The sequence below is a fragment of the Argopecten irradians genome, chromosome 7 (genome assembly GCF_041381155.1).
Source record: "Argopecten irradians isolate NY chromosome 7, Ai_NY, whole genome shotgun sequence".
NCBI lineage: Eukaryota > Metazoa > Mollusca > Bivalvia > Pectinida > Pectinidae > Argopecten > Argopecten irradians.
Genome location: NC_091140.1, coordinates 27,709,137 through 27,729,825, shown reverse-complemented (window position 1 = coordinate 27,729,825; position 20,689 = coordinate 27,709,137). Strand labels below are relative to the sequence as shown.

At 34.6% G+C, this 20,689-nt stretch overlaps 1 long non-coding RNA gene across 1 annotated transcript; it reads left to right on the top strand.

The window, feature by feature from the left end:
* The first annotated feature begins 529 nt into the window (after positions 1-529).
* LOC138326904 (uncharacterized) lies at positions 530-20,458 on the top strand. Its single transcript, XR_011208972.1, has 3 exons — positions 530-602; positions 926-1,155; positions 19,612-20,458. It is a non-coding gene; the product is annotated as an uncharacterized lncRNA (long non-coding RNA).
* The last annotated feature ends 231 nt before the right edge of the window (positions 20,459-20,689 follow it).

Sequence of the window (20,689 nt, the reverse complement as noted above, 5' to 3'; positions counted from 1 at the left end):
AGAAAATTAAAAGTTGGCAGGACTCGGACAATGGAAGTTAGTTCTAAAGAAGAGGTCAAACAGATCAAGAGGCTACATGTATTAATGTTAGCCCTAGTGCATACTTGCATGGTTAAGCATTTTGCTTTCATATTTCTTATTACATGGATATAAGGATCCTCTTTGACTAAAATCGACACATTTGGACAATCGATCACGATTTCGTGCAATTTTTAATTATTGCCTTCTAGATATGAAATTCAATCAGTAAGCAGTCGCTGAAAGTAATAGCAAATATACCGGTGTTATCTTACTGATAATCAAAGTATAAATCGACGATTGGCTTAAAGTTTCTTAATTTTTGCCAGGTTATTCAAAAACATGTTCCGTTGACCCCCTGTCAAGTTTAGTGAGGGAAGCCGCTTTAAAGAAACCAGCCACACAGATCCATACTTATTGGTGTATGGGGTCCGCGGATGGAAACACAAAGACAGAGTCATAGGTCTTGTGTATACACACTGATCACGGATTAAATCCACCGTATCTTTCACTTTGGTGAATGGTCGACCTGGAGAGAGAATACCAAATACAAACAGTCTCCGTCATTAATAGGCTTAGACATGGTAACTTTGACATAGTATTTATGCTATCATTGTATTTTATCTGACTATTGTTTTAGTTGATATCATTTATATATTTACATTCTTAACGAAATTATGTTTGCAGTCAGGTGCCAGTTTTACAAGAGACGATACTTAAGTACAATGTAAACTGTCAAAACAAGCCTTTGCCTGATCCTAATCCGGACCTCTGTCTATTCTTGTATGGAGTTTCCGTCTTCATTATCTTGGTTAAGATCTATATAAATGCAAATCTCTCAATACCGGCCAAAATGCTCATGACCTTCTGTTTAGTCAAATAATACTGTATTTGCTTTTATTTTCAGCGCATCGCCTTCGTGACTTTGATATATATTTGTGTTACTCAACAAGACATTTGACGACACAGATCACATGACCAATGCCATCCTATGTTATCACGTGACGGGTCAGATGAGATCCGGAGAAACGCGGACTTTTTCCTGTCAGAATCCTCCATCTTTCGGACAGTTTGTTCAGGTCTACATGGCAACACCTGATGGACGACCAAGGAACTTTTGCGAACTCTCTGTTGAAGGTAAGTTTACGGTTAGGCAAAACCTTATTTCATTTTCACATTTTCGTCTCCCTACTTCTCTGAAGATGTATTGCAAATAAATGTTTCTACATTGTTGGAGTCATTAACATTTAGAAATAGAAGATATCTTGATAGTTTTTGTATTATATTTACATAATCTACTGCAATGCCATAGGATAAACCTAGCATATCAGAAGATTATTGATCAATAGAGTGACCATTTAATGTTGTCCCCTTTTTGATAATAGGTTGGGGCCGCGGTTGTCAAGTGGTTAAGATGTACCGACATATAATTAATTTTTCTTTGTTTTCATACCAAATCTGGCTTTCTGATTGGCCAATATTTTTTTGCATACCACTATTTCGAAAAAAAAATCGGGCAGAATGCGGATGGTTTTTCTCCGGTATTCGGCTTTCCTCCACCAAAACCTGACACGTCCTAATAGTAAGACGGTAAACTAATAAAACCAATTTCGATATTAGCTATCCAGCTTCTAGAACGGAATAATCATACCCTGCCTCCACTCCGTTCCCGGCAGGGTATATATGAATTCCACCCCGTTACCGCTAGTGTTGCAAGCCCCGATGTGATCCACATCGGGCACTTTCAGACTGATAAAAATATATTTTCGGGTATTATCCTTATGTAACTGTATTGTTCTGACAACTATGATCAATATTCAATTCACAAACCTTTCGATTATAATCTTTCATCAACTACTAGTGGTAAAATCCAAGGCAAACACAACACATGTATAATTCTGTTCAAATACGCCGCCATGTTTGATTTACCGGATACCGTGACGAAATGAAACACTCAACAGGTAAAATATGTTTAAAAGTTTTAAAAGGCCAGCAAACTAAGAATAAATATGGTGAAACTGAACAAATGTAAGTATTATTAAGAATTAAGCAAAAAAGAATTTTTAAAGTTCATGTTAAAAACTTTGTAACATTTATTTCCTTCGTAGTGAAAATTTGTAGGTCATTCCATATATGGTACTAGGTGCCATATCTGGAGCGCGAGACTTTCTAACGAGAAGCATCATGGCGGCCAAGTGAGCCGTGTCGGAGATGTGAGCCATTCAAAAGTGCTTCAAAACATAATTTAGACATGGAGGTGGGTAAAAAAGTAATCAGGAGATGCTAAATTGTACAAAAAATTATTTGCGGACGACACCAAATTATCATCAGTTAATACAACGCCTGACAGCAAAGAGAGGAACTCCAACAAAGTATAGACTACATGGCATGCAGGTGGACCGAGTCATGGCTCATGGCCCTTAACATCGACAAATGTAAGCACATCGAGATTAGCACCAAAGAAAAAAACATCACAGTACACTCTACACCAAGATGGAACTCGGTCAGTGATAGTTAAAACAAACCAAAAAAAGGACCTAGGAGTCTTTGTGGACGATATACTGAACTTTTTCAACGCATGTCCAAAAACCCGCCAGTAAAGCCAACCAAATCACTGGCATCTATATATCGAAGTTTCACATATATGAGTCCAGCAATTTTTACAACCCTGTACAGGCCCCTTATATCGACCCCCCCCACCTGGAGTATGCCTCAACAACCACCGTTATATGTAAAAGATAAAATCTCAATAGAAGGTGTACAAAGACGGGCAACAAAACGTATCCCACATTAGAAGGTAAAACTTACAACAGAGCGTCTCAAAATTCTAGGACTGCCAAACCCTGGAGTATCGGAGGAGAGAGCTGATATGATCCAAGTCTACAAAAGAATCAACAACATCGACATTTTGAACAGAGACAACTTATTTACGCCAGAACCCTTATGTATCAACTCGAGGTCACTCCCGAAAAAGCTCTATAAGAGACCATTCCGAAAACAGCTGACAGCAAATTTCTTCAGTAATCGAATCATTCAGCCTTGGAACTCCCTACCAGAGGAAGTGGTGTCGGCCCCTGTCTGTAAACAGTCTTGTAAAGTAATCGTCCATCAATGGAAGTTCTGGAAGACACCACCCGCGTAAATTCAAACCATTGCATTCATGCAGTGAAGTGAAGATGAGAAATAGACCAATACCATCAACAACGTCATATGAGCTATTGTTACGATTCTGATGAAACTGTGTTATGTATCTGCGCTTGTCTGGGGTAATAAAAAAATGATCCACCCGCCACAGCTCTGCAAAATTCAATATCTGTCAACTGAAACTCCGAATACTACCTGAACCAACTTATCACCACCATACTTTGATACCACGTGCACGCTGAATATAGATGAACTGGATTGATATCTGCTGTCTGGGGGTGTATTTTGTCCTCGCCACAGCTTCGCAACATTCAATACTCTTATGTCAACTGAAACTACTCGCAATTACTACCAGATCAAGCTTATACCACCATACTGTCCTGATACCAGTAGACGCTTCGCTGAATATGACGAACTGGGTGTATCAGGCTGTCTGGTGGTAATTTGTCCCGCCACAGCTCTGCATTATTCAATATCTGTCAACTGAAACTCCAAAACAACTACCAGACCAACTTATACCACCATACGTGATACCACGTGCACGCTGAATATGGGGCGAACTGGTTGTATCTGCTGTCTGGGGTAATTTGTCCCCCACAGCTCTGCAACATTCAATATCTGTCAACTGAAACTCAAAATACTACCAGACCAACTTATACCACCATACGTGACACCACGCTGAATATGACGAACTGTTGTATCTGCTGTCTGGGGGTAATGTGTCCCGCCACAGCTCTGCAACAAACAATATAATTCAGCACGAATAAACTGGGGATTACTGCATCCCCTTTTAAATGTGTTAAGTGACATGTATGTCATATGTGAATATGTTCTATAAAAGAATGACAATTAAATTACGTTTGGCATGGAACCATGCAAATCAAAATAATAAATGCTACTAAATAGGCTGTACATATTTAATGCTATGCGCAACCGGAAGTGAAGTGACAGTTGAAACTGTAACCAGTAATTAAATGACCACGATGGATCTTCACAAGCTAAAAAATTACATGACACATACAGCGATGAAAAGTGCAACATTTTCACCGCTGGATCTTTTGCAACACTACGGGCAATGGGACGGAATCGTAGCTCTGACGACGACCATCTGTCAGAAATCTTTCGTCCGTTGTTCAGAGCTACGTCATCGCAGCTATCCAAAAAACAAACTCCACCGCCTCCGGCGAGGACGTCGTCAACAATACCTGATGATATTGAAGGGAAGGCGTCAAATTTTACATCAACAAATGCATCAACAAACGCCATATTTACAGCAACGTCAACACAGATGTCAATATCAACAGAGCATGACATTGTTGAAACAACTCTTGACACAACGTACCAACATATGTTGCATCATCTCATGTGAAAGAAAGTTCTGTATCCATGGCAACGTCGACACAGCTGTCATTTCAGGATTCAAACGCGACCTCGAAGATATCCTGTCTATGTTGATGTGCCGGTGGTAATATAAACACCACTAATCTGACGGTGGAGGAACTTGTGGAATTAGTAAAGGGATTTAAAAGGGAATTGAGTGTCAACAGAAAGAAAACCAGTGTTTACCAGAGGAAAACTGATCAGTGTTGGAGACGCAAGGAAATCTGCACAAGCGATCGGAGTGATAAGTGGATTGGCATTATGTGTGTCTGTGATCGTCATTGTCGCGTTCGACCTGATCAACTTTTGGTCGGTTTTACATTAGAAAAAGAACAAGGTTAAAACCAAGGTCATGATCGACAGTCAAAATGTCCGGTCTCAAACTATGACAAACAATGCACGGCAATAACATTTTAATTACTCTATCTTTCAGCATTTTGGGTTTCTTTATTCAAGTGTTTTATTGATAGCAATATCAAGTTGAAAAAAATATGTATAACATAAATTAAGTGTTTGAAAATGCTTACGAGAAAGCCCTAAATCAAATGTCATTTACAGCAGAGTAAGCGATCGTTATCTAGGCCAATGTACAATATTATTCAATTAATCACAAATCGTTTCAAACATTTACAAAATTTTCTAGCATGGACATTTTTTCATCTGTTTTGTAAATGGGCTTTAATACTTTCATTTTGAACACCCTCTGCCACCCGAAAATTAATTGTTATTCATTGATTTCCAATATTAATTTTTTTGCGCGGGTTTTCACTCTGTTAAACCCATATTGGCTTTTTGGTTTATTATTTTTTGAAAGAAATATGTTTTATATGTATATAAAGAGAAGCGGTATTGTATTTGCATATCCTTTGTTGTTGAATTAATAAATACTTTGTCACCCACAGAGGGCGAACTTATTCATTCGATATGGTTGTTGAGTTGTTACTTGTGTGTAGATGGATAAATATTATTAGTTACACAATTTGTAAGTGACCTAATACGGAAAAATATTGGGTCTAAAATATTTAAAAAAAAAGTTATTTCACAGTGTGCGACCTCTTTTGTACGGTTACCGGATGTTGCGATGGCCGAGGCGGTACAAAATTTACATGGATTGTCAGGAGGAGTATTAAATGCCATATTTAGTCTAAATAAAACGGATGTTGACATCTTAAATATGCTTTGCTAGAAGATGTTGTTAATCGAGTCCTAAAGTTGTTTGTGTCATAATTCCCACATACAGAAATTGGGAAAAGTAATCAATAAGTTATACAACACCATATGACATACACAATATGAAATAAATATATTTAATTTTGTAAATAAGTAGAATTGCCAAATATGGGGATTGTGCCAGAAAGAGAGTACTTATAAAGTCAAACCGAGAAGCTGAACAGTGGTCTAAAATCTCATTTCACGTGTTCACACTTATTAATCAGTCATTGTAAAGTGACCTCTTTGACATGTTTAATCTGGATACACATAGAACTTCAGTATCGTCTTTATTGCTACTAACGTTTTAAAGGGGTTATACATGTTTGTCAAATTATTTAATCACGATGTGTAGCTTTCAATATATTTCTAACAAACAGTCTTAACATTGTTCTAGTATTGTAAGTTCCGGCGACTACTATTGCAACTTTGTTTTTATACACAAATATGTATTGGAGAAATTATTCTCTACACACAAATATGATACAATCTTATTTCTAAATTAGCAAAATCCTGTATAAAACATAGTGGATATAGGCTCATAAGTATATTAGTTGATTCCAAGATCATTCTTTTTTTTAAGTCAACTCCTGTACAAAACTAAATTGTGGGAGTACATGCTACTTTATTTTTAGTTGCAATATTATAGCTCAAAAGACTTTTAGACTGATAACGTGTCGTCTTTAGAGCTACTATTGGTGCCTATTACAGCTAATGGAGCAAAATAATGATTATGCAAACCATAATTAGAGTGTATGTATGTTTTTTTCGTACTTGTTTTATATCACTTACCTACTAGGAAATAACACTGAACCGTAAACAATATCAAATTCACAAGAATTTATTTTTCCCATATAAATTTGAAGGGCGTTTCGAAGGGAAATTATACGGCATCATGTGAGCGGTACATTAGATATTAAAGGGACAATTCACTCAGGCTAATTCTTTTACATAACCAAGAAGCAAAATATGGAATAAATGTATTGTTCTACATTTCTTATAAAAAATATAACATAATATATTGACAAACTCCATGTCATTGTTTGGTATTTTAATAAGTATCGTTGAAATATCAAATCGTTGATCAATACGATTAAGCAGGTACAATATGGACGCTGTACCCATACCCGAGCCAAAGTCACGCACGTTAAATGAATAAACTACATAACCACCGAGAAGGTGATAAAATGATTTTTAGGCAAGACAATTCACCCAATAAGGTGAAATAAGGTAAACACACTACTGTCAGAGCGATCTGAGCAGTTCTAGACAATAGTTGCATTACTCTACGAGCAAGGGACAGGGTTCGGCATACAAGAAGTTCGACCACAATGTGTAATGGCGGACAGCGAGCGAGTTTGAACATATGCACACATGTCACAACCATGGGCTTTTCAGGCATATCATAGCAAAACCGACTGGTCTAATTTCCATTAGAACTGTTTTTCCCGAAATATGTACAAATTTCAATGTTCTCTTAGACTGAATTGTGATTTAGGAATGGTCGTTTTGTTTGTTTTGGACAAAATTAATATATAAATGCATGTATACGCGTAAAATTGTTGGAAACCTACAAATAAGTATAGAAAATTGTGCCTGAGTTAATTTCTTAGGCACTGCTCCACTACACATAGGCACCATTTAGTACCCCCGCCGAAAGGTATTGTCTAGGGTGACACCCTTGTATCCCTACGGCCCAATAGTCCGAAGGCCCGTTAGTCCGAAGGCCAAATAGTCCGAAGGCCCGTTAGTCCGAAGGCCCAATAGTCCGAAGGCCCGTTAGTCCGAAAATTAGTAAATATTGCAAGTTAGAGAGTTGTTATAATTAACGTATTTTGACGAAAACATTTTTCGGCACTGATGATCTGACAATTTCTATGGACAGCAAGTTGTCATTTCTTCATGAGCAATACCAGGTCAAAATTACATCAAAATAAAAAAAAATAGATAAAAAAAAAAAAAAATAATAACATCTTACAATTTATAGGATATCTCACAAGCATACATTCTATGGATTATCTAACAAACATGCAAGCTTTAAAATGTCCGATTGTTAGCCTTTTGTACACTGTATTTCATTAGGATTAACATTGCTTCATGAATAAATGATGTATATAATCAAATCTTATCGAAAAATGACTTTTATTATACCTGTAAACGTCGTTATTTTGTACAATATATACATGTATTTAAGGACGTATTTTTGCTTCCCCATTCTTTGAATTGTTTATTCTACCCATAATGATGGAAATGGTCCACATAATGATATTTTTTCGGGGAAATATTAAACAGGATCACATTGTACATATACAAAATAATACTCTTTAATTTCAGATAAGTTTATGTATTTCAAGATTATGCTCTTTTTGAAAATACGCTACATTTCGTTGTTTCATATCATTTTCCGTATCAATTCTATAGTCACATACATGTAAGTATACCTTAGCAAGTTTACAATAAATCTTTTGCATCGAAAACTGTAACATTTCAAGTACTATTCGCATATAAATCCCAATTGTATTATCTGTTTTCGGACAATCGGGCCTTCAGACTATTGGGCCTTCGGACTAACGGGCCTTAGGACTAATGGGCCTTCGGACTGACGGGCCTTCGGACTATTGGGCCGTAGGGATATAAGGCGGTCACCATTGTCTAGTAGGCCGGGTACGTATATTCGTTCTACATTATATTGTATTCGTTGTATATGATATTATCCTAACTGCGAAGTTTATACATTTTATCGCATATTCTGCCATAATTTACCAGCAAGTCAATAAATAGATAACGCGTCAACAGAAAAATATGGTTAGTCACGATACATACGAGCTTTTGATCAACTAAGACATTTCACCAGCTTTAAAGCAATGACTTAAAGGCATGAAAACATCACACGCCAAATAACTAAATGCCAGGGAAAATGAGAAACGGTGAAATGAAGTATGATCTTTTATTATTGAAGCGGTCACAGGTGATGCAGCTGTATGATTCCCATAAACTCCATGGTTTCATCTAAAATGTGTATTACATCTGTTTTTCATTTCTGAAAACGTCGTCACTAAAGCACAAGTTCAACCAATTATAATTTAATGAACAATCGCAACTACTCTTTACGAGACCATCTCTAGTACCCGTACACAAACAAAAGTTGGCCTACAACCCACACAGACGTTGTCAACTTTGTCCATGAATTATTTACACTTTGTATACTTACATATGTAGTAGGTTAGGATCATGACAATGGTCTGGTTCTGTTACAGAGACACCGATTTGCTTCACTAATCAGTCTAACTTAAAATTTGAACAAGAATTTCTCTGTAAAACTGCAAATTTCAACATGGTGACAAATCGACTGTCGATTTCTGGTATATTTTTCAAGAAAAATAACACTGTCACTTTATAGATATTACTTATGACTCTCACTGAAATCAAATGCATATTCAAGATTTATTTTAACGTAAGAATAGGCACGATACTAAATATAGCTGCATTTGTTAGGCTTTAAAACTTACCTCATTCTCAACTTCAGAATATACGTATCGCTTCGGCCATCGCAACATCCGGTAACCGTACAATAGAGTTCGCATTCGCATTCTGTGTATTTTAGACCCAATATTTTTCCGTATTAGGTCAGTAACAAACTGTGTAACGAATTTATCCTGTCGAAGACCCATTAAATGAAGTAACTGCAAAATGCATTATGTACTGAGTATGGAAACCAAAACGACTTAAAACAATTTTCACCTCATTGAAGACTCGAATGCGTTGTCATGGTCCATTTCTGTTAAATAATCCTAAATAAGTGTTGCCGATTTCAGTTTGCTTTGAAAGTGGTCATCAGCGCTATCATTCAAAAATTTTGTCTCCATCTCTTTGAGTGCCGTCGTCGCGAAGCGTTACTTGACCGCCATCTTGTTGCCAATGACGTTAGGGGCAAAGAACGATAACTCTTTCGTCCAAACATGATACGATTTCTACTTACCTGATACGACTATATCTTGGATATCACGTGACGTCATTTTAGCCAATAGAAATACAAGATTCTCGTCTGAGGCGGGATAAACAAATATATACACGTATTGTTCATACCTATTACAGAGGATTGGATAAAACACCATTTTCACAATAAGACTTATCTTATATGACCTTATATGTAGTTTTTTTTTATTACATACGTACATAAACATATGTCCACAAATGTTCTTTTAAAGTTACCTTTATTCTAAGCCAAGGCGATCGGGGTTTGATTTGATTTGATTTGATTTAAACATATTTTATTGCAAAATGTGCAATGGGATTGGGCACAAGTTATGCAACTTATATAAAGCCCGTTCCCAAAAAAATAAACATTCAAATTACATAGACAAGATGGCATTTACAAGATAAGATATACATAATATATAAAGTTGTATTTGAGACACACAGAGAGGGAGAGAGTGAGGGAAGAGCGAGATAGAGAGAGATGGGGGAGGAAGAGATCGGGGTTAAAGTTATATTCTACGACCGGAAATGGATACATTCACATACAATATCCATAATTCTCAAACGTAGAGGTTACTGAAAAGATGTTTTATGTCACGGAATCAAATTTTACGATTTCATCTTTGATACTAAATGGCGGCGAGCATTGTTCCCGCACTTGTAGGGAACAACCAACTAAATAAAAAAGACCTTCGAAATGGCCCCTGTGTACATGTATAAGCCCAGGATAGAATCTTAACCTGGCCGCTGATTGGCTGGCTAATTATGAATTTCAAAAGTAAAAATGTTTCTGACAGGTAATTATTCCTAGATAACCATGATATTAATTTGGAAATTCAGATTGAGATTCAGGTTCAAAATATAAATTTTGATAATGAATTGGTAAATACTTTAGATTTTCAGGAATTATTTTAGTGCAAGATGCGCCTGATTTCAATATACATGTAGCTACCCTGGTTGGAGTTTGAGCAGAAGGACCCAAACTTTTGTTTCTATCTAGTGTTATATGAGAACCTAGACTTTAATTATAGAACACAATAGCTAACTAATATTCCTTTGTTTTAATAATACATTACAAAACTGTAACAAATTTAACACTGTGGTCTATGTAAAATTATTTAGTTGGTTGTTCTCTGTACTGTAATATTATCTTCAGGGGTTACCATCACTGCCGTTATATCAACCACTGGGCTATCTCATAGTAAAACTGGAGGCAACTGAAACACGTAATTTGGTTCTTTGATGTATATTAAGGGAAATATATGACGGCACACTGTGGTTTACGTTTTAGGTTGGGGTTTTTTTTCCACCAGAACTGCCACAAGGATTACTATAAGATACTCCAATGGTGGATATAACGGCAGTGATAGTAACCTTTGAAGTATCGCAGATGACCTTGAGCGCGAATAAAGCGAAATTCGATCCAGGTTACACTTAGAGATTCGATTTTCCAATGGTAGAAATATGAAACTATTTTTGTTGTGGTAGCTTCATTATTCTGCTAAAGTCTCTGTTGATTTTAATTATGATTCCTTTACACATAGTTTTGTATTGCTACGTAGTTAAGAATTTTTTCGGCTATCTATTTCTGAAAGACTATGAATCATTTATTTACGAAGTCTTTAAAAGTGTACTCATATACGTGCACTTTGTAGACATTAATTATTAGAAAGCAAATGAAAATACAAAACAAAGGTACAAAGCTATAATATCACATAGATTATTGGGCATGGGGTATCTCAGTCATGCATACAAAGTCCTATAACGCCAGTTCTGTTCTAAATACATCCAAAATCAGCAATGCACTTATTGCCCTCAACTTATTATATATTATGTGAGACATAATTATGATCTTTGATGGTATAGATATTTCCACTCAGTGAACCTTCGCTAAGCTTCACTACTGTTTTATATCTCAAAACAAAACGGCCCTTCTTTACGATACAGATGTGTTATAGACAGACTGATAGTTCTAGAAAAATAAACTGCTGAATACTTATATGATATAATTTCGTGCTGCATTTCATTTTCTACCCTTTTTGTAGTGAACAGTCGGGCAAGGATGGCTAAAGTCGGTGAAAATGGTGTGAATGTATCCAGAATAATTTCTTATGGAATAGAAAAATAAACTTTCTCATCAAAATCTGTCTGCGCACGTAGAAATTAATTTAAAGTATAGGAACCCTAAAACGTCCTCCCGGCTGACTATGCCTGTGGTTACATTTCCACGCAGCCTTGCTTTCAATGCTTTCACCTTTTCTTTATTTCAATGGTCAGAACTGGGAAACTTAAGCAGACCTTTACCGTCGTATTAACATGTTAGAACTTTTGGAAGGCCAATGAACGCATTTAGACTGGTTTTCTTTGCCCGACTATTCACTTTAAAGTTAAATATTAATTAATAATGCTGAATTTGTCGAGTGTTGAGTATCATGTTCACTGTCATATCTTATTTTCTACTTCTGATTCGATTTGGTTCGATAAAGTATAAAGTGCATATCTATTTCAAAAAGTTGATCTTAATCAAATCATTACCAGAAACACATATCTTAATTTCACTCTGAAATCTGTCAAATCTGCTTAATGATACAGATTCTACAGAGACACGAGCTGAGTTGCCAACATATCCATAACACTAATGACATACTTAGAACATGTTATAGGTCTAACGTCATATGACAAAGTTACTTGGTTTCAGCACTATTGCTTTTAAAAAACGATTTTTTTTTAATTTTTAATAACCTATGCGACATGGGTTGTGTTTCCATGGATACCAAGGCTTCATTTCACAGTGGTACATCTACTATCCCAAGGCTAAGGACAATAATTTATTTCGATTGATTCTCACATTGCCATTGATTAAAACAAGCCATTCTGTGGTAGTTCTGCAGCACTATTACACATTTTCGCCACAATAAAATATTCTTTCAAAGCACGATTTTTTTTTTATTTTGAAAAATCTTAAACCTATTAGACATGAATTGTATTTCTATGGATACCAAGGTTTCTTTTTACAGTGGTACATCTTCTTCCCTAAGGCTAGGGTCAACAATTGTATGATATTTACAATAATTTATTTCGCACAATTTTCTAAAAATCTAATTTCGTTTTTAAAGTATGTTCGTGAATTAATTTGAAAAAAAGTTATTGCTTTTCTTCATCGTATAAATTCTGTTTCGAATAACATGTTTAAATAGTCTTTCTGATTACGTCTTTCTGGAAAGTTTCCTAAGCAACTATCATAGGACAATAATTGATCACTAGATCAAGAAACCAGGGCCCAGTTGTTCAAACAGTGATTAGGCTTATTACAGTTTAACGACAATTTTCAAATCAAGATAAAATAGTTTCTGGTATTACAAATTTTACTAAATTTTATAAGAATCTTAAGAAACCCATTCTTTACTTACTTTCTGAGTTCAGTGAAGATATAATTACAAATTTTGCTGTAAATGAGAAATGTAAATTTCACTAATCATAAGATTAAGTTTATCATGCTTTCAACAACCGGGCCCTGGGAGGTCGTTTCCTTGACGGGTAACATTAACGTTACTGCTATCGATTGGCGATAAGTACGTTCTTAAAAGTGTTTACGCATCTACAAACTGGCGCAAGAATTACAAAGAATGAGAACGAAAAGAAGGCCGAGTAAGAATTTATTAATTTATGAATTCAATACAAAAATAAAAGACAATAGTATCAACGTATATCATATAAACTTAAAAAAAATCAATCATATTTCAAAAACGGTGACACAAAGCGCTACAATGTATATAATGTCTTCCTCACGCGCGGACATTTATATAAAAGGTAACAAATATGAAGAATTTTGAGTGAAATTTTACTGGGGATATGATAAAAATACAAATATATAGCTTGAAAATGACATATTTTGAAGGAACATCATAGTTAGTGATGCCATCACGGACCTACGTGCTACATCATTTTCACTAAATGACATTGGTGAAGAGCTGCTTATCAATAGTAGTGTCAAATGTAAGATGTCTGTTATTATTATGTTCTTGCTACGTACTGAATAAAGCAAATACGCTTAAGTTTAGAAAAAATACCATATAGCCGGTTATTTTTGCGGACCAAAATTTTCGCGATTTTATCTAAAAACAAGAAAATCATATGTATGATTTGAAGATAGATATCATTTAACCATTTTTCATTATTTCGCGAATTGTTTTTGCGATCGTAGCAATGTATTGGGAAATCGCGAAAATATCGTCACTGCGAAAATAACCGGCTTTACGGTAAGTAATAAAGATATGTTAATGGGTGATCCATATTTTCCTTACCATTGTTTTTTATATCTTATTTGGTGGATTTCGGCTGGTTTTTTTAAGTTATATAGTTAACATCATCTTGTTCTCAACATTATTGACATATCCTACGCGGACCAAACCGCTGTATCTTACAGAATGTCTTTAGAAAAGTATCAATGTAATCAATGAAAATACTTTTAAAGGATATTTCAATGAATATACAATTTAAAGATTATTGCCAATGGAATACACCTTACCATACAAATTTCTTCCAGAATTCAGCTTAGTCATTTTCCTACGCACATTAAAACCGATACCAAACGCTCGATTTACGGCTTTGTTGTAGCGGCAAAGTTGCGCAGTTTCATGTAAATAAGTTTAACGAAAATAAACACTTAATCGTGTTAAAAGTAAATGTACCCGCTTTCATCTCTGATAATTAGCTTGGATCTGTCAATAAAATCGACGTGCTGCCCACCCGATTAATGAGTGTTTTTTTCCATTCCTATCCAATTTCTAATTTTGATATTGATAAAAGTTTCAGCATGAATACATTCTCGCAAATTAATAAATGAGATCAATGTTTCGAACAAAAAATATTAACGGAATTGAATACTTTTATGGCGTATAGTGGGATCTGAATTACCGATACAATTAGTAAACATATGTATTATAGTAAAAGTACTTATTTGGCCAGTATAAAATGCAAATAAACATATATAAGTTCAATAAATTAAGTTTTCGGACGGCAAACAACCACACTTGTGTTCCTACTCATTATTTATGTAAAGGTTTTTTTCTTAAAGTTATATTTCCTGCAAATTTCACTGTAACGATATGTCGCTTAAACATTTGATATTTGAACATGGACATGTAACTTGATGCCTTTGCTCCCAAAAAAACATATATCGGCCTATAAGAGAGCTGAAATCTAGGGATCATTTAAACCTGGTTTTGAATAAGGCGCCTTCAATCACCGCCATTTTCAGTACCTTCGTGTTTTGTCGGAATTCCGTATCGTATCACGTGACTGACGACGACACGAACTGCACGTTGTAAGCCAGGTAACTAGCGTAAGTTTACATTTTCCTTCTGGCTAATATGAGCAAATCATGCTGGTAACATCTAATTCACACATTGCCGTTTTATATTGTGTGCATCAAATAGTACTAGTGTAATGTGTATTTTCTTTGTAGATCCAGTCTGCTGAGGTCGACCTTGCATTTGTGTTTTGTTTATGAAAAGTCGTTGACATTTTCTCTTGGTTTCAAAACTCTCGTGTTACTTCAAGATTGTCGCGACGATGTTCGGAAGAGTTCGGAAAGATTCGGCATCTTTCGAGTCTATTTTTCACGTGTACACGTTAAAAAGATTTTTTACTTTTATAATTAAAAATACTTTCAGTTCTGCAATTTTATAAAAAGTAAAATTAGAAAGCCTAAACCTCAGACAGACGGAGAAAAATGTGTATAACACTTAAACAGTTTTCACTATGACAAAAAGAGCGAAGAAAGTTATAGACCATTCAACTTTAAATAAAGCATCAAATTATTGTCAGCTCCTAATAAATAATACAAGAACTAATTAATCAATATTTAAAGCAAACAAAACGCACTACTTGATTTTTACAATTACATATCTAAAAGTGTTGTTGACGAGCATACCTGTACACAGCTATTCTCCATGATATTTTGTGGCAAATTCCCATCGGGTAAGTGTTTATCTATTTATTTATTAGCTTATTTTCCATTAATACTAATATTTGGTTCTATGGGTTAATTAAAGTTTATTTAGTAAAATTTTTCTTGATTATTTCTTTGAAATATTAAAGATTGCCATTCAATGTTAAAATTGTCACGATTTGTCTTAAAATGAAAATATACCATGCATTGAAAACAATACCTTTTCCAGACTTCATTTTACATCTTTGACAGTTATGAATGTTGAAGACAATATGAAATCATCAAAACTCATGTTTCAACATAGAAAAATGTTTAGGCCAAAAAATTTCTGTTTAGGGTTACATTTGGAAAAAAATATGGTCGGTAGGTCGGGAGATTTTTGTTTTAGGGGAGGGGAACATCATGGTCGGTCGGGTTACCCTAAACAGACATATCATTTTTTTGGCGTTATTAAGCGTTATTTCATGAAATTTACATAATAAAAATACTGTGAAAATATTCGCTCGCTCCAAATTTTTGCATTTTCAAAATGTTTTTAAAACAAACAAAAAAAAAATTGCTGGCTCGCTCCTACTTCGAAATTCCAAAATCTGAAGAGCAAGAAATCAAATTTGAATGGCCTTACTTACACAATATATAGTTGATGATACACTACAGCTCTCGTGGACATTGCAATCGTGAGCTCCACTGTGCCTACCGGATATGACGGTCCGTGACGATCAGTCATATGGCGTGGGCATCAACGGTGCCCACGCGATATCGCGGTGGCTTCGTTCCACTCGAGATATCGTGTTTCGTGACGATCAACCATACTGCGAGGGTATGTAGAGCTGCTTTTAATTAGTACTTATTACATACGAGATAACTCCCATTGCCTGATGATATCGACAAACGGGTACAGAATAGGATCATAAAGAAAATATTACATATTGGATTCCGCTGGGTAGAGGTACATGTACATATATTTTGTGCCACAACTTATCGCAAAGCATACTAGAAAACCTCATTTTTCTGTTTCAATCTTGTTTCCTATATTTCATAAACTGTACATGTATCATATAAAGCAAAAACAAGGAGCCGTAAGCGTGGCAATACCCCCCGCGACCCGCAATGGGTGTGAAATCCCAAATACATCAAAAATATAGAAGTATGTGTGATTTAGAGAAATTGAAGACGAATATCTTTTTATCCTTCCATGTAATAAAAATAATAATGCAAGGAAAATATAAAGAGGGAGTTTCTACGCTGAAAATCCCATCTGTATTTAAGTTAATTGAGTTGAAGTATGATAAATATTTTAATAAAGGAGTTATGTTCTTTAGGAAAACACATATATGAGGCAACAAAATAGAGAAATAATCAAGGTATCCATTGATGTGTAATCATTGCATTTTATTAACTAAAAGCGTATATGTTTTGATAATGGTAAACGCCATATAGTCCATTCTCTATATGGATAAGTTTTGTGAAATGTGTAAAATCATATACGTCATGCTGAAATTTATGTTCAATATTGTATGACTGAGAGGACGAAAGTATGAGAATTCAGCAATCATGAATTTTCATGGATTCATAAAACTTCATGAAGAGTTCCTAAGAGTCTTTTGAGGATAATTTTTTTTCGTGAACCACAATCTGCTTAATCTTTTTTAACGTTCATGATGTCATGAATACCATCTCGCAGGGTCTTTATTGCCGGGCCTATACTCTTTAAATTCCTGATGACACCCAGATTTGCAGTAACTGGAATATGAATAAAAAGAATCATATGCATGTATATATCTCTTACATCGTTTACAATCATCAAGGAAGTGAAATGTTTTCTTTTCCATGCGGAATCATGCGTATTACCGGTTTGAACTTTCATAAGGGATTTCCTTTATTGTATCAGATTATATTCACGTAATGCAATGTCGTCATGCGGAAAGCAATAATTGGATTTCAAATGCATATCCAAATGCCGTTTCAGTGTTTAACATACTTGTGTAGAAATACGTAAATATTTGTTCGTTTCATGTGCTATACCTATTTCGTACAAAGACAACCAAAACCATGTGTAATTAAAGGTGCTCCACCGCTGACAAATGGTATTTTTTCACTATCAAATACAGGAGCAGACGATTTAGTATTCTTCTGTTGCAAAAATTACTTACTTTACATCATTACCACCATTGAAAAGTTTGGGCTTCTAATTTTACTTCAATTTAAATATATAAAAAAAAATAATTAATTACATCCCGAAAAAAATTCGTGGCACTATATTCTATATGAAATGAAGTACTGATTGCGCATGCACCAAAGGCGAAATATATTATTTTATATTATTTTTTGTGTTAATTAGGCATATATATATATATACGATTAAACACAAATTATTGTTCAAATGATGAATATTATTTATTCTCTGTCGACGGTGGGGCATATTTAAGCTTTAAACTGCATTCAGTCGGCTATTATGGGAGTACGGATGTCAACTGGACAAGGGCAAATAAGCGCTATCAAACATTTCATAATGCATTTGCCGTTGTCTAACTGGAATTCATACACACATAATTACCAATTTGATGCAGTTCAATGCTTATATTATCATTTGATACATGTAACAATGTCATGGTGAGTTCATGAAATCAAAGATTATGCACCTATAATGAATAAAGAATTCAATATCGTCAAAGACAGAAAAGTCATTTGGACAGCATTATCGCGTGATAAATTGTGACGTAACAATGAATATATCATAGTCATAATAATTGGATGGTAGCTCATAAACTAATAAACGCCAACTTCAATTGGTAAGGTTATATAGTGGGGCTGCAATGGAAATGTAGATATAAAGATATAATTTTAATTCACAATATTGTCGGCTGATAGAAAATAATGATCTGACTAAAAAGCAAATTTTATTGAGCATGCACAATGGCACTTCTCTAAAGAGAGAGAGTTCATTCGCTATGGTGCTGTGTACGACAAATTGATGCCATGTTTAAGGGTAGTATTTGAAACGTTAAAATAACAAATAATAATTTTCAACATTTCAAGCTGTTTAGTAATTGATGTATCAGTAAAAAACAGCTTGAAGGTAGGTATAGGTGGACGAGGTAGCAGCTGATATATGTTGGGAACATTTCTACATTAATTGAAATTTATATCGTCAAAATCATGCCTGAGGTGTTCAAAGAACAATGACCTTTTTCTCTGGTAGAAATTTTACTTTAGGGTAAAGGTTATATGAAAAGCCTCTGTCCGATACATTTGATATATGTGTATACAAAATTAATAAAATAAAATCTTTTTTAAAATTTAAATAGCCTTACTAATTAGCAGTTTTATCGAGCAAAATGATCTTGTATGTTTCACACACCACACGAAGTATGTTAATCAATGTTTTAAACATTGAGAGTCCCTAAGAAAACAAAAAACAAAACAAAACGTTCTAACAACGACAATTACACATGCGCTTGAAATGTCCTTAGTTTTAAACCATTCATAAACAAGCAAAGATTTTAAAATGTTAAGTAATTTTTTCCTACAACAAATGATTGGTTAATAATGTAAATAGGTCTTTGCAAACGAAAATCGTTATAGAATTAAAAGTAAATAGATAAGTTCATATGTAACTATATCTAAATGTATCTCATTACATGTTAAATACATCATTAGACATCATATGTACATACTTTTTCTCTTGAATGCATCTTACAATATATATATCCATGTAGACATTTTAATTCGATGGAAACACCAAGATTCTACAATTTCCTTTCTTTGAGAATACATACTTATCCACATCTTTCCGTATAAAAATCAAACATATATAGATATATGCACATATGTATGCACTTTCTTTCCTTGGAAACATCATACAACGTTCCTTGGAAAACATCATTAGAAACTTAGAATCAAGATATTAATGTACATTCTCGTTTCAGGTAAGATGGATGGCGCTACCTCCGCCTGTATTGTAGTGATAACTTTTCTTGTTAAAGGTAAGTCTATCTCAATCTGGTTAAACATCAAAATACAATCTTAAAGGCCCACTATGCTTTGTTTGAGAGAAAGAATTGATGATTTATAAGGATTGTAATGACAATTATGGCTAAAAAACATCTATCGTTGGACTAAGATGAAGTGAGATACTAGACAAATGTAAGATAATTCCCTGTGTAATATTTTGTTATGATAAAGATTCATTTTGTTATTGTATCGGTGTTTTATCGGGTAGAGAAGTGGTTGTCAACTACCAGGTGGTAATTAATGTGACGGTAGGAAACATTGGTTAGACGACTTAAAGTCCAAAATTCATTTATCTATTTCAAATTGTTAAAGTGAATAGTCGGGCAAAGAAAACCAGTCTAAATGCGTTCATTGGCCTTCCAAACGTTTTCACATATTAATACGACGGCCAAGTTCTGCTTACGTTTCCCAGTTCTGACCATTAAAGTAAAGGAAAGTTGAAAGCATTGAAAGCGAGGCTGCGTGTAAATGTAACCACAGACATAGTCAGCCGGGAGGACGTTTTAGGATTCCTATACTTTAAATTATTTCTTCGTACGCAGACAGATTTTGGCGAGAGATTTTATTTTTCTATTTCATAAGAAATTATACTGGATACATTCACACCATTTTTACCGACTTTAGCCATCCTTGCCCGACTGTTCACTTTAAGAAAGTGATGATATGAGAGGTAATAACAGTATTAAAGCTTATCACTGTTGGATCTCCACAAAATCATCGAATTCGTTTCACAGTTAGATTTAAAAATATAATAACCGTTTCGTTCCAGGAACACTATGTATGTAAAGGAATTTGAATAATGCTGGTTATGTTGGCACAGATGATAGTTTCACGATTTTACAAGTAATTGTTGGTGTCGCGAATATATTCAATCTTTGAATAATAATTGTTGGGTTGATGAAGGTACACATTTGTCTTGATTTTTTTTTAATTCAATTTTCTTTTTCTCCTTCACAATCAGAAAAACTTGAACTCAAGAAATTTTTACTAGAC